This window comes from Anser anser (genome assembly GCF_964211835.1).
Source record: "Anser anser genome assembly, chromosome: 8".
Lineage (NCBI taxonomy): Eukaryota > Metazoa > Chordata > Aves > Anseriformes > Anatidae > Anser > Anser anser.
The window spans coordinates 9616812-9632970 of NC_139728.1; positions in this window are offsets into that span (position 1 = coordinate 9616812).

The window sequence follows — 16159 nt, forward strand, 5'->3', positions numbered from 1 at the left end:
GCACCACTGTTTTCGTCTTTTCTCCCTCCACCCCCCCCCTTTCTGGAAGAGGACTAACCCTTCGGAGCACAGTCACAACTCACAAATATTTGTGGGTATTATATTGCAAGAGGGAAAAAATGCAAAGGAAGGTAACTGTTAAAAGCTTAGTCCCTCTCCAATGGAAAGCAGCTTTATGCATGTCCATAAATCTCCTTTGTAAGTGGTCATTAAAATTGTGTCTTGTTTAATTTTTTTTTTTTTTAATCTCATTTAAACACTTTTTCTCATCTTGCAAACGAATGATGTCATTGGCAGGCCCGGTAATGAACTGAAAAAAAAAAGTCACTCTTCTAATGTTTTGGGGTCTCTCTCTGAAAGCAAACATTTCAATACCAGTCCAGTAACCCAGCCAAGTATTTAAGCATGTGCTTAACAACAACTTGGATTTAAGTGCCTTGCTCCCTCGGGGACATCTGTCCACACTCATCTTCATGCACAAATGATGTGTTTAAAATGAAGAGCATGTTTAATCTGTTGCAGGGTGAGTGTCCCAGGGCCGGACTGCTGAGCTGTTGAGCTTCTCATTGCACGGGCAACACGACCAGAACATGACGGAGATCCCAAAACTGCTGCATGTGGGTATCCTGATGGTCACCAGTCTTCCGTCTCCTCTGCAGTCCTCAGAGTCTCGAGACTGATGTCCTCAGGGTTTCCTGCATTACCATTTTCTTTCTAACCATCAGGCTCACCTCTCCTTTTTGCCCACTTCTCAACGGAGCAGGCTTTCTCGTGCCACAAAGCAAGACCACCACATACCTGCCCTTTGCTTCACATACATGCCCTTCAACCCCAAAATGCTGTTTGGTTGGAAGGCTCCTTGCCGGATACTTGTGCTGTTGGGTTTGGGTGTGTGGCTGAGGTTTTTAGGTTGTTTTTCTCCCCTCTTTTTTTTTTTTTTGGAAGCCGTTTTTAATGAAGTGGAAGCAAAACCAAAGAGCAGACTGTGCAAATGGGGGAAAATAAATGCAAAACTTGAAAATGAATAATTGGCGTGGTTTTAATTAAAAAGCGGTTAACTGTTTCGGGGTGAAGAGCATGGGTTTGAGTTGACACCGCCTGAACCCGGGAAGAGCACGTTAAGCTGTTCACCATGCCGCGGGTTAACAAAATGGGAAATAAATACATCCCAGCCACTTGGAAAACTAAACCATCTTTAGGGCTCAGCTGTAAACTTTCTTCAGCAATTTATTAGAGTTCCAGAAAGCACTTGTTGAGTAGCCTTGGCCTGTAATAAATATCAGTCCTTGTTTGTTTGTTTTTGTAATGGGAACAAAACCACATCTTTTTCTTTCTAAAGTGGATAATTTAATTACATGGCAAGAAACACATTCATTGTCCAGAATACCCGGAGAAGATTGCCATGTAACTCGCTGTTCAGCAGAGAGAGGGGGGTAGCAGAGCCATCTGATACCCAGAATCATTTTCAGGGAAGATTTTCCTGTCGGCACACATGCTTCCTCTGGAGATGATGCTAGCGCTGGGACCGCCATCACAAACTGGAAGAGGAGACAGGCGGCTCACACGGCGCAAGGAGCTGTACCTCTGGGTAAGGCAGTGCTCACCTCAGGGGACCTGGAGCTGCGGAGCGGCAGGGCAGACACGAATGAAAGGGAAGGAGGAAAGCAGGGAAGGGAAAGGGATTTGTCTGAGCTGCTCAGCGGGTCAGAGGTGGCAGGGGGAACTGAGCTGAAGGCCTCCGATCTCAGCCTGGTATCTGCACTCACGTCTTTGTCATCGTCTCCTCCAGAAACTGCAGAGCCCGGGTTTCTGCCTCCGCCGTCAGCAGGGAGCCTGTCGCGTCCGTGTGTCAGCCCTGCTCCAGCAGCCTCGCTCAGCTGCCTGCTGACATGTTCTGCCTGCCTGGCCGGGGCCCCTTTCGGACCGGTTCCAGCAAAATGGGTCTTGTCTGAAGTCAGAAAAGCACCACTGTCCCACATCTCATCTCTTACTCTCTTTCAAACGTAGCTCCAGCCTGAAAATATCAGTGTTCCCATCTAGAGGCTGAGATGCTGCAACTTTTCTTGCTCTGTCATTCCTTTCTGTGGGAATCTGTCCTGGCCTCAGGTGTAGGAGGCAGATAATGGTGGGGCTCAAAAGTACATCTGGAGAGAAAAGCAGTGGATGTCCTAGGAGAAATGGGAGTGCTTGTGAGCATCCGTCCCTTTCCTTGCCCTTCATTTCTGGGGACCTGCATTGCAGAAGGAGAAACAGGGGTCGAGCCTTTAAAATCAGCTCTTGGTGGGTTGGATTCACCCACCCTCCCCAGGCAGCCTGACCCTGGGTTTAATGCTGGAAAAGTCACTGAGCCGAACTGGCTGAGGGGGGCACAATCCAGATAAGCAATTACCAGTGCGCCTTCCCAGGGACAGCCCAGCAATTACAGTCAGCAATAAAGAAATCTGACGGTTGTCAAAACACAGACCCTCATTCCTCCGAGCTCTTCTCGCGGGGCGCAATTAGCATGCTGATGTGATTAAAGCCACGTTTGGCCCTGCGATAGGAGGGCCAGATGCACCCAGATAACTCCTGCGAAGCCAGACGCTCGAAAGCGAGGCGTTGGTTACCTGATTTGTAGCCAATCAAGTGGAAATCAACCATTCCTGTCCACATAGCTACATCATGCCGTTAAACAGCCAAAAACTCTTCTCTTACATGTCTTTGAGGGAGATGAATTCCATATGGCCCAGAGAGAGAGCTCAGGCTAGGGATGGAAGGAAGGACAGAAACAGCATTTCTCCAGGACAGAAGACAATAGAAACGTTTCCACTGATTCCAATAGGTTCTGAATCAGCGGCTGCAACCAATTTTCCTCCTAAATGGACTTCCATATGTCTAAAAAAGTCTCACAAGCGCTGGAATTTGTTACAGAACAAACCTGTGCTTTATTACGCTGCTCCCCGACTCCTAGCGTTTCTCCCTTGAAATTCCTTGGTCAGCCATTCCTGGGCTTTGGGGTTCGCTTTCGAGAAAGGCATTCGCTTCTAAAGCAAACATTTTCCATGAAACAGAGAAAATCTCCCCCTCTGCCCCCAGACTTCACTTGGCTCCGCTGGGAACTTGTGTCTTAAACTTCATCCGAAAAAGAAGTGGCTCTATGTGCAGAGGAAAGAGCAGGGAGGAAATCAAGTTCACCAGACCTGAAACCTCCTCTGCTTTACAGATAGCCTCTGAAATGCAGATAGTTGGGCAAAAGCCTAGCAAAGCTGATTTTTACCAGAAATTTTCCATTTTCCACTTCTCCAAAAACAGAAGAGATCTTATTTTGCCGTCTTTGTGACTGGCATCTTTAAAGATTTTTCTATTTCCTTCTTTCATTAAGTAGAAACAAAAATTGGCAGCAGTGGACTTTTTCATTTTCATCAAAACCAGTTTTGTAAGGAAAGAGAGTCGCTTTTCTGCCCACCACCTCTGTGCTACGTGCTACATTTTAGGGATTTAGGAACCTATGTACCATTTTCAAAAGCAGTTTAGGCACTAGAAGGGACATTTGCACAGCTAGCTTCGTATCTTTGTTCCAGTAACATCAGTAAAGGTTAAGCTGCCAAATACCCTTAACTTGTCCTCAAGAGTCAACGACAGCCAGGCTTTCTACAATGCCTTGAACCCAGGGCTTAAGTTTAATTAAATTCCTGAAACCTAACAGAATTTTTAGAACTTACTTCTAACGCTGTACGGAAATGACCACAAACATTACAGTTTTCAAATTCATCTATCTGAGCAAAAATTATTTCTATTGCCTTGCAAGAATGAAAACACAGGAAGAAAGTTTCAAAACAACTCCCCCAGCGAACATCCCTAAGGCCCCATTTAATTCACAATTTTAAGAAGTTTTTTAGTTTCCAGAGCATTTTTTAGTTGATGTTAACTTTAGTTTAAGAGTGTTGCTTCGAAATGAAATCTCAAAACATTTCATTACAAAACAAAGCCAAAACGCTTGGACTTCTTTTTCTTCCCTTGCCAGAACAGTTCGTCAAGCTGATGTGAACTCACAAACATTTGCAGCCAACCTAAAGCACAATCTTTGGCAAATGAATAATTTGCCTAAAAAAAGAGAGTAATTGTCCTGTTCTAAGAATAAGGACGAAAATCCGTCTGTGATTTTAAGTGCTCGAACTGAACAACGATAGAGTATTTGCCCCAACGGCAGAGAATGAGAAATAAATTTTGGTCGTTACTTTACATATATATTTATACATATCTGAAATTTATACACACGCACGGCTCTTTCCTTCCAACATGAATGTTTTCAACACAGAAAAAGTAAAGAGAAGAGATTTAGTGCTGATTAGAACAAAAGTCGCACTGTACCTTACAGATTTCAGCATGTCTCATTAAAACCGGGCTTGAAATATACATATCCTTTAATAAATAAAGCTTAAGGTACATAAACACTGCAGCGGATATAAATTATTTTAACCAAAGTATGTAGGGAAAAAAAAATTACTGGAACACCATGATCCAGGGCATTTTACAGTAAATTGGACTTCATCAGCGGTTTTGCATTTTTATTTGATTTTGGAGTTCCTCCACTAAAGCTGTAAGTTTTGTAGAGTTTATTTCACACCTTGTAATTTAAAACGTTACACTCCATCGAAATTCCTCTCAAAAAAAGGACCCGAGTAATTAATGTCTTTGGGCTCAACGTTCATTATATCCCACTAGTGTGAAAATTCATAAAAATAAGACATGGGATTAGGAGCTTAACAGCCTCACACATTTGCAGAGCTGCTGCATTGGCAAATATTTCTCTGCCCTTTCGGAGCGGAGCGCTCTCCTGGCTGCTCTCGTTTGTTTTGTTGGATCATCCTGAGTCATTAGAAAGTGCCTGAAAAGAAAGCTCATGTCTCGTGCTCATTTCTTTTCTTGGAAGCAGATAAATAAAAGGGGTTGGGGCCATTTCTGCCCGTGCTCTTAACGTATTTTCTTCGTTTGGTGGCAGGATGTGCCTTAACTCCTGATGGAGACAATGAGAATTTTGGCCACGCGCAGCAAGGGGACTCCAGCTCCTCCTGGAAGGGAAGCAGGACCTGGGTTTTGGTTACCGAGAGCTGAATTGCTTCCTTCACAAGGACGCCCTGGGTTCTCCTCCCTGATTCCAAGGAGGTGGAACAGCTCCGGGTTGAAACCCAGGCTCCGTTTTGCCCTTGGTGGATTCAGAGATACAGCGGGTGAATTTCTGCAGTAACTTTGACCAGGGCTTAATTTCAGAGGGACATAAACCATTCACAAAGTTGGGTTGAACCTGACAAGCACCTTTTGCCAAAAAAACAAACAAAACCAACAACCCTAGTACAGGAGGCTCTTTTTTAAACTTCAAAACATTTCATTCCAAAGTGTTTTCAAAGCAAAGAGGTTGACTTCATGTAGGTGTTTCTGAAATGAGCCTTTTGGAGGTTTTATTGAAAAACCTGACTCTAGAAAAGAAGAAATTAAACCGTAAAATGGAACATTGTGCTTGAGATTAAAGACCATGTCCTAGGTTGACTCAGTATTTCAGGTTTATCCATTTATTTATTTATTCCTTCTTATTTTAAGATCGTGTTGGTCCAAACAAACAGAAGTGCTTAATTCCCTGGTCCCCTCCCCAGGTACCTGAATTTGACTACGGTACAGTGCATCTTTTATTCACGCAGGTTGCAATCACTCACCCCAGGACATGGCTGGCCAGAAACCCTACGGAGTCGATCGGTACAGCTCTCCCTGCGGCGCTGGCTGTTCAACTTCATTCTAAACCAGGCAATTCCTCCTGTACAGAGGTCCGTTCCAGGTCTGAGTTAATGAGCCTTCTAAAGCTGCTGGTGAGAAATTCCAGCCCAAGATCAAGCCATGCTCTGAACTTGCCACTTGCTTTTAGAAGGAATCAAGCTGTCCAGCTTGGACTTGGAGATACCTTAAATGAGGGGATGTGAAGTCTGCAACAAATGTACTCTGGGGCAGAAGGAATCACTGCAAATTGCTGTTGTCATTACTGCACGGGGCTGTGGAAAGGAAAACCTTTGTCCAAGATAGAGAGATCAGCTGCTGCATCTCTCCTGGAAATGAATTTGTCGGCAGCAGCTGGGAAAAGTGCATCAGCATTCCAGTCCTTTGCTGCTTTCTGATGTGTAAGGTCACATTCGCATCACCTTTCTGCCAAGTGTTTTTTTGGCTGTAAGATCACTGATCCAGGGAAGGGCTTTTCAGGAAGCTCTCAAAAGGATAGCAAGCCAGCAAAAAAAAGAACCATTTTATTTTCCTCTGCACATTTTTAAGCAATGCAATTAACATAATCATCTGAGCATCCTAAATGAGGTTTGCACATTTTACCCCATGACCAGTGCTTCTAACTGATGCAGTTAAAACATGCTCCTCAATAAAAAATTACACATCTTTTGAGCGTAATGAAAGAAGCTCCTGCCTCCAGACTTGATCTGGAGGCCGTGTTGCAGCCTCCCTTTGCTCTCCAGCCCTAGAGAACTCTTTTGTGCTCAGAGCAAGCCACCTTTGCAGTAAAGGGCGAGTGGATGCTAAGCAAACATCAGGGCTTCTCAGATGGGTGAAAACTGGGAGCTCTCTCAGAAAAGTTACTCTTTAGTTTGATCAAGAAATCTGTCATCACGTACTCTGGCTGGTGAAGAGGTGATAAAATCACTCAGCTTTGGGACACGGAGCGGTTCTCTCAAATTTAAATCAGATGGAAAGAGAGACAACTTGTTTTCAAAAGTAGTTAGGCTCTCAGCAAGGATGATGAGCCTTCTCATTTTCGTGTAGTTGCAAACTGAGCACGTTTAAGAGCTTGCATACAGCACTGAACAACCAGCATACTTTTGTTATGAACTTATGGTGCATCACAGCTCTGTGCCCTCACGAGCACAACAATGAGGAGACCTGGTGCTTCTGTCCATGTGTGCATGCAGTGCTCCACTTTGCTCTGAAGCTATCTACATGAGTTGACGCACAAGCATGAAGATGAGTCACAGATGGCTCGATTAGTGTTGGAAACTCGGTGCAGATCTGAACAAGTTTTGGATGCTTCCCACCGTGCATACTTCACTTTCTGTCTCACTGCAGAGCCTGCTGTGTGAATGCTTTAAAGGTTAACGCAGAGAAAGGGCTGTGCTTTGGAGAAGATAAAGAACCATCCTCCTAAATGCAGTTAATGGGACAAGAAGACCCAGGTTCAAGCTGCAGCAATACAGGTTCAAGTTAGGTCTTGGGGTAAACGCCTCCTGAAAGACCGATTCTCCATCACCGCAGGGCGCAGGAGCTATCAGACAATTATCTGTCAGGACAGACAGGATGGACATGGTTGTGGTTGCCAGTTAGAAGACATCTTGAAATCCTTTCCAACTTTGTCATTCCAGAAAAGGAGGCCTCCCTACCAGCACCTTAATCCTGAGTGGCACTGAAGGTGCACCCCAAGAAGACGTACTCTTACAGGTCAAGTCCACACACAGCAATTATTGAAGTAGCAATCTAAGAAACCACCTTAACATTGCTGTAACTTTTCAGCAGGCTCAGAACTCACACTTCTACAAGGAAACATCCCCATGAGCATGAGACTGCATGAGACAAAGTTTTGTTTGAGGGTGAACAGACTGGATTAAAGCTGCTGTGACCCCATGCAGCAAAACATTGATCTAGTGTATACCATTCTGACCGGTCAAATTTATCCTCTGAACTGTTATGGGGTAACTTCAGTCTAACAGAATTCATGCCAGATGGGGTATCGTATGTCTTCCTGCCGTCAGTGTAAAACATGAAGCCAATATAAACACTATATAGCATGTTCTAGCTAATTCAACACAAAGCAACAGCGCGCACACACCTGATCTGGATCACATTTGTCCTGCCAGGTGATTTTGCAGTACACAAGCGGAGTGTTAGTGATGTGGAATCCTAACCTCATCTATCGCCCTCTCAGATGCTTGGCTGACAAGTCCTCATCCAGTGTTTCCTTCTCAAAAAACCCTTCACACCACTTCAAGCTCACACGCGGCGTTCAGAGACACCACTACAGTCCTGACGAGTTATTCATGGTGAGTTTTCCCACTCTCAAGCAATCAATCCATATGTTCAAACCAGGCAGAGCCTGTGGGGAAAGGGATTTGTGTCTCTTAGCAGAGATGCACGAAACAGCACTGATGCTCAGCACCATCGCATAAACCCATCCCACAGAAGAGTCCCAGCCATAGTCCCTTGCTACGATCCTTCAGCTAGGGCTCAAAAACATGCAGGCACCCTTCCCCTTCACACATATCCTCTTGTGTGCCCTGACAGCACCTTCCCCTTCTCCCTGAGGACAATTCAGCTTGGGTGAGGGCCAACTCCCGTTACTCTCACGGCCACAGGCAAACCTGCTGCCCCCTTGTAAGCCAGCTAGGACAACAGTGTTGGATTCGCCTGAACTTCAAAATAAATGCCATACCTTACCTGAAATACCCCAACATGCCTGGGGCGCAGAAGAAGCCAGGCCCAATTCTCCTCTCTCCTCACCCCGTATCTCCAACCCTATGGGATGTTTCTCCCTGGCCTTCACACACCTCTGCTGCGCTCTGATTCTTCAGAGCCCAAACCTTTGGCCTTAACACTAGAAACTATCACCCCTCTTGGCCTTGAGACCAAGGGAAGGTCCAAAGATGCCCCAAGCACCACCTCCTGATGGCAGCACAGTTATCAGGTGAGGACTTGACTAGTTTATACAGCAGAAAATTGGAAGTGGAATGTGTTTCACCCCACCTTACACACACAAACACATACCAAATGCACAGTTGCAAATGCCTAGGGCTTGTTTAAAAAATAAGCGGCCTCTTGTTTCGGAGTTAGCTGGTCATTTTACCACAGAAACTCCTGTATCAGCACCTGCAAGTATTTAAAATTCTCAAGCCTTCTTGTTTTTGTTGTATCCACCTCCTGTTTTTTTCGAACCATTATGTTACAACTGAGCTGGATTTTCAAGCTCTTCTCCACAGAAATGAGGCCACCAGGTGACCCAGAGCATGGATGGCCAGCCAAAACTCTGTGGAGATGGGATGTGAACAGGTAGGGTGAGGGGAGAAAGCCCTGAGTGGAAGCAGGGTGCCAGAGGCCCTGAGAAAATCTCTAAACTGGAGGATGGATGGTATTAAAGGGGTGGAGAGGAAGGAAAAGTCTGAAGAGAAGGACTTTACCTCATGTTATTGGTAGTAAAGCTATGCCTAAGCAGACCGTGTGCCTCCTCTGTGCGTGGAGTGACCACTCCATGAGTTTTTCCCACAATAGCTGGGAAAAGTATACTAAAGCAACCCAAGGGAACATCAGCTGATCTTCAGGTCCAGGGTGGAAGGAGGATTCTTCAAGGCCAAGCAGGACTGGGAAACAAAAGCTGTGAGCTGCATTAGTCATGTACCATTCGGTCCTGTAAGAGAAGCCACGTTTCTACCTTGCACGGCTTCCCTGTGCTCTGGTGTGCAGCTGAGCCCCTGCAGTCCACAGGGTGGATGTTTTAGTGCCTGGCTCTTTTTAACTGGCACATGTTAAGAGCTTTGAATTAACAGGTGCATAAAAACTGTCAAAAAACACTTAGCTCTCAAGACAGTCTGTCGGTTGTATTAAAAATATGGTTTTATGTAACCACATTCTCTCAACACTCGCTGGGTATTACAGCATGGGAAAGTCACTCGCCCTTTCCAAATGAAAGCAGCGATGTTTAAACTCTCCCACAGAAAAAGAAAAAAAATGAGAAAGCCTACAGATCCTCAGATCTTGCCAGGGAATTGCTCTTGCTGTCCCAAACAAAGACAGATTTCTTCCGCTAAAATTGGACTGGCCTAAAGATCCGCAGGAGAGGCAAGCACCCCAGCAGGTCACAAGGCCAGTGCCTTGCAGCCCTACCGAGTTGGAATTGGGGAACTTTTGACAACTGAATGGAAGATGTCTCACTTTCTGACTGAGATGTTATCTGCTATAAGCTTGGTCTGATTTAAAAACTAAGCACAAAACAGTTTAACAGAGGCTTAGAGCAAAAAAAGCTATTTGTACCCATGTTGCAGAAGAGGTTTTCAAATGGTTTTAGTTCTTGTTCTTGCCTTAGTTGCCAGTCCCGAACATCTGGGATCCCAGAAACAAAAGCATCAGGTTTCCAGAGAGGAGAGAGTTGTAAGACACAGGTCTAGGAGAATTTTTAAAACTCTCAAAAGCATTTCTGAAATCAGTTCCCTTTTAAATATGTGGCAAATACATTAAAGTGGGCTTTGGATTAAAGTTTTATTGCCTCTTGATAAAAGCCATTCGCACCTTTGATGTGTTTGTGGATGGCAGCCGTCCCAAATGCCTCCCCCAGGCCTCACCCCCATCAGGAAGTCTCCCTTTGGCTCTCTCCAGGATTGCCCAGATGCGTTATCATCTGTCACCTCTCCAGAGGTGACCAACTCAAAACAGACCCTTCTGGGGTCGCAGACATGGTGAGAGCAAAGATTTCTGAGTGCAAGCGTTTAGGGTGTAATAGTTAAATGCGTGTGACCCAAAAGCACAGGAGAAGCGGGAAGAACAGCGGGGACCTGAAGCTTCTGAAGCTGTCTCTGAGTTTATTTCTAGTGAGTTTCAGTTCTTTGAATCAAAGCGTTTACACGCGTTTGTACCACCTTGTGCTCACCCACCTTCTGCTCAGCCTAATGCCTCCGAGGAGCCCTGGTTCGATGCCTAGCCTGGAGGACAGATGGGTCCAGGAAGTTTCTCGGCAGCTGCTGCAAAGGGGAAGCCAAACTGGTGGAAGGGGAAAAACCTGGTGTCTTGGGAGGGTTTGAGTAATGAGCCTGCAGTGTTGCAGGTACTATGGGCAGAGGAGATAGACGAGGTCTCGAAAAGCGGATCATGAGTCCCTGTATGGGAAGCAGGTTTAGCTTTGTGGATGTCAATGCCAGAAGGGAGCATCATGAATGTCCAAGCATGACATTCTGCAGGTTCCAGGCCAACAAAAGTATCCTCCTAGCTTCTCGGGTTCTGCCAGCGAGAGCGTCACCCCCAAGAGATTCATAAAGGGACTGTCACTGACAGTACCAGATATGTTGAGCAAGTCCAGGAGCAGGAGCCTGCCTGCTTGGCAGTGCTGGCTTCCTGCAGAGCTGGTTAGTGTCAGTGAGGCTGATGGACACTCCACAGTAGTTAGGGGATGCAGTGGGATGTCACGGAGAAAAGTACATGGCTAAATATTTTGATTTGAGGAAAGCAGAAAAGAAAACAAGTGGTATTTTAGCAGACTGGTTAAAAAAAAAGAGAGAAAAAAGTGAGAGAGAGATCTGGAGGCAAGAAGAAAATCCTGCAGAGAACCAGGCCTGACTTTTTAAACAGCTGCAAGATGTTCTTCTTGGAGGATCAGAGAAGCATGTTAGAAAAATGCTGGAATGGACCTAGTTCTTTATGAGCACATCCTTATGCCAAACAGCATTATCTTCTCTGCCATGAAGCTAACCACCAAAACATGGGACCAGCTGCAGCTCACACGATAGCGAAGATAGAGGCACAGCCCCTAGGATACCACCAGCGCTGCAGGCAATGGAATATGCACAATCAGCAACAAGAGTCATCACTTAAACAGCTACAAAACTCCCCAGAACATGATGCAGGGTTTTGTGTGAGACTGAGAAACCTAATTCCAATCCACATTGGGAAACTTTATAAAAGATGATGTCTGAATTGTATTAACTCATCCTTGGGACAGAGGATCTGTCTGTGCTGGAAACAGAAAAAGTGACTTGAGCCTGCAAAGACACAGCTATGTCACTCTAGCTCATGTTGCAAAGACAGTGAGAATACTCAGCACAGATTTCAGCACAGGCACACAGTGTGGGTCTCCAGGGAGTTTATAAAGCTTGTTGCCCAAACTACCAACCTGAGGAATAGCCAACCTGTTACCCTTCCACACGGAGAAAGGGAGAGAGCAAGACAACACGGCTTGCCAGGATAGCATCTGCAGGACCCCTAGCTCCATCCCTTGGTGAAGGAGTCACACCAACGGTGAGCTGCCGTTACCTGCTACCTAGGAATGACTCCCATGGCTCCACAAAACATCTGCAATCAGAGCAAAGCCCCATTACTACTGACTGAGAAAAGAAATGCTAGAGAGACATTTCAAGTGTCAGATTCAGCACTGATAACAACATGAGAGGCTCACACCACAGGATCGATCATCTGTTCAAATGCACTGCTAACTGCTTCAGAGAAGAGTAAGAATTTCTGCATGGGGAAAGCCAGAGAGGCCCATCATTCCGTGATTTATTTATGGCCCACGTTTCACCTTTATTACACACAGCAGTCAAGCCTGGTGTGGTGTTTTTTGTCCTATTCATCTCCAGCACTCAAGAGTCAGATGCAGGGAAGGCCACTGCTTCAGGCCATGCACGATTTGGGTGAACCATGTTTCTGCTCCTTTCTTTATTCAGCTCCCTTTCCGCTTCCTCTCCCATTTTTCAAGATGCAAGGGACTGGAGAGGCATCCTGAGCCCTGCAGCTTTCACACTGAATGATTTATATCCACTCCAATGGGATCACAAGGCACAAAATGGGTTCTCCCAGCTCTTGGGGTTTCATTCTTTTCTGCGAGGCATCTCTAAGTTTTTCTGTGGATGCCTGCTCAGATGGATCCCAGTGCTCCACCAGAAGACGGGGCTGAACTGTGCTGGCAGGGCCCCCATTCCATTTCAATTATCCAGCAGTCTCTGGAAAACAGCACAGGCCTTACATGGCACAGCCCTGGAAAGGTTTTGGCTTGGCTACCCAGCATACAAACGCAGCGCCTGGCTCGCAGACGTGCTTTCCAGTCCTGGATGTCACGTTGAAAGGCATCCCAACTGGTGCTACATTTTCTGAGCTCGTGCCACCAACCATTTCCTATTCAACAGGACGCTGTCCCCAGCCTCTGAAGGATGGCGTGACACAGGCTGCTGAGACTGCTCGATCCCTGCCAGCACCGCTGTACTTACTGCACAAGACCTTTTTCTCCCAGTTATCACCTCTCACACGTGTGCCAAGTGTGAGAACAGATTCAGACACTAAAACCCAGCTCCGGCGGTGTGGAAAAATAAAATCACCGGCTGATCAGCCCAACAAGCAGGTGGGAGTGGTACGGACAGAGGCAGGAGAGACAAGGTACTAAACCTGCCCAATGCTCCCGAGCGCCTCGTTACGTTGATTTATATTTAGCTAATTGAGAAAATGACTCTAACTACACAATCCAGGCCCTAATTCAGAAAGGCCCAACCTTTTTAGCGTCTCTACCCACATCTTAAAAGGCATGATTTAAACCCTGTAACTAACAGGCTGCCAAAGGCAAGGATTTGAAGGATCTGATGTCCTATGATGCCGAGGGGGTGAGGCTTGGCTAACTTCTCTCGTTACTTGGTCTTTCTCCACTGACGTACAAGTTTGCTGCTGGAACATAAATCAGGGGGAAATGATGAAGGAAACCAGTCTCGTGCCCCATCAAAGGAGCCAACACTCGCTTTAATAGGACCACGCAGACAAGCCTAAATAGGGCACTTAACAAGCATGTGGTTTCGATTATACCAGCCTACATCTCTACACCCTGTTTGCATTGCCACTGGCAAAACCCATCGTCCCTTGTAGCCCACACCTGCCCACGTGCACAGAGATAGAAAAGGGGCCACGATATAATACCAAAGTGTCAAACACAAGATTCTGGGGCTGAATCAGGCCTGCAGAAAAACTTTATCTAGCTCTTGACCACTGTATGAACCTTTATACACAGCTAGGGCATGCACTAGAGCAGAGCAGAGAGGTGCCTTAGCTAGTCTTGACCCAAGACACCGTGTCTACACAGAATCACACCCAAGCACTGAACAGGCCAGGACCAACAGCTGCTTGCAGACCCCACAGAGGGAAGTCTGGTAAAGTAGCAGGCCTCAGGCTGGGACAATCCACATCACAGAGGTTTTCATCCTTTTTTGAACCTTTACAAAGAACAGAAAGTCTGTAGATCCTACTGTCCTAAATAAAAAATGCAGAACAGAGTGAATCCCAGCATGGAAAGCAATTTGGTAGTGCTCTGCCCCTTCCTTTGGATCCAGAACTTCCCCCAAATTGAATAACTTTCCCATCAGTGATCCTTTCTAGCACATTCTTAACAGTGCTTGTCAGAAAAGGCAGCACTCCAGCCACTAGCCCAGTCACTGCTTTTCACTCTCGCTAGTCTATCCTTGTTGTGTTTAGATGGGATACAGGCTCAAAGGAAAGGCTCCAGTATATCGCAGAAGGTATTAGGAAGAAGCATGGCTGACTGAGAACTTAAGTCTCTCCCCAGACAGCTACCCTAAGCTGAAGCCTCCTGAGAGCCCAACTTCAGCTGGCTGGATACACAATCAGATTGGGGATTGTCCAAGTGTTTTACACCACGCACTAGACATCCATGGGAACCCTAGACTGCTGGAGTTATGCGATTTTGTCTCAGCCATGACCATCTGTGCTCATTTAAGCATTTCTTGACAGAGGAGGGAGTGTTAATCCCAACATCCTGGCCAAACTGCAACACGGGCAATTACATTGCGTTTTGTAACGTTCTCACAGTGGTACACATCGGTGTTTTCTACTTCTTCCCATAATGGCAATGCAGTGGCCCAACAGAAATGCCTACACTGCTGCAGGAGAAGGCGATTCCCACGTGATGAGCTCTGCGGCGTTACTGTCAGATATCATATGTCGCTTCTCTTCCCCGCCAGGGGTGTTCAACCCCAGCACCTTCCACATTCAGATTTCTACCTACACATGCAAGAGGCCCTCATTTTTAAATCTGCCTACCCATTCCTGACGTAGGCTGAATTTTGCAGTTTCCCACTTTTCTGAAGAGGTACAACACGCTGAGTGGACAGCGCACCTGCCTTTGATGCACTCCAGCAGCAGCAGAACCAAACACAACAAAGCGCATCGACTACTGCAAAGGTAGAAATGGCTTTTGCTTGAAGAGCCTCAATTCCAACTGTTCCGTTTCCTTCAAGGAAAAGCAAGGAAAAAAACCAACCCTTTTGTTGCACCAAAATCATCTCCTGGCATTTCTGACCAGCACACATGTTGTTACAATTACGACTGGACTGCTTGGCTCCGGGATAGGGGGAATGTTAAACCGGCACACTGGCACCCATCAAAACATTTGCGAATTTCCAAAGTGGAACTGACACCACGGTAGTGGTTTATATCACACGTCAGAGAAAGGCTTCATAACTCAGATCAAACAATTTAACTCTTGAGCTTCCTGTCTAGGGAGAGCAACCAAGTGCGAGGCTGCCTATTGTTATTTCATATGGTTTTTCATATGGCTTCCAGCCAGTTTGCTTCATATTGCAAGCTCAGAAGTTAAACACAGATAGAACTGGCCAGAACTTCGATGAGGAACTAGTAAGAGAAACTGCTGATTCTAACAATAACATTTTCCCCAAGAGACACAAACAGTACCAGCCCTACCAGGATGGCACATGAGAATTTTTCATCTTTTAAGCCTTTCAGTTGGATATAAACTTACTCCCTTCTAGGAAACTCATATTCCTAAGTGGTTGTCAAAAAGATCTTCAGGCTTGTATTTTTCCACCTTTTTTTGGTTTGAGGAATTCAGACAGGACTTGTATCACAACAAGGTGCAATCAGTAGGACTATTTCAACATGTTAGCCTACCATAGACCCACAAATTGCACCCCAAAGCATATGCATTTGCATTTTGTAAATACCATTACAATTCAAATCTTCTGTCAGATGCTCTTCTTTACGTCCCCCGACGAGCTGAACGCAACTGTAATGAGGAACAGACCTATCCACTAGAACTTAAGATTCTCTTGAGGAGCAACTGGGGACAGCTGCAGAGGATGAAAACAGAAATGGTACAATTAAATTATTATTGCACTTACTGGTATCCAGTTTTGAAAACCAAAATCAGGTTGCTATAAGCTGCTCTGCAATTACAGACAGAGCCAAGGAAGTCAGTCACATTTTTTTTCAAAATACAATCAAATATTTGTTTTTTAGGTCAACTTGTTTCAGCATAATAACAGGGAACACAGTGTATCAGCAACACAGCAGCGCTTCATGTGTATCTCGAAGGTTGCTTTGGAGTTTTTTAACTTGAATCAGCCCTGATCATGAGTGGCTTCTCTAGAAA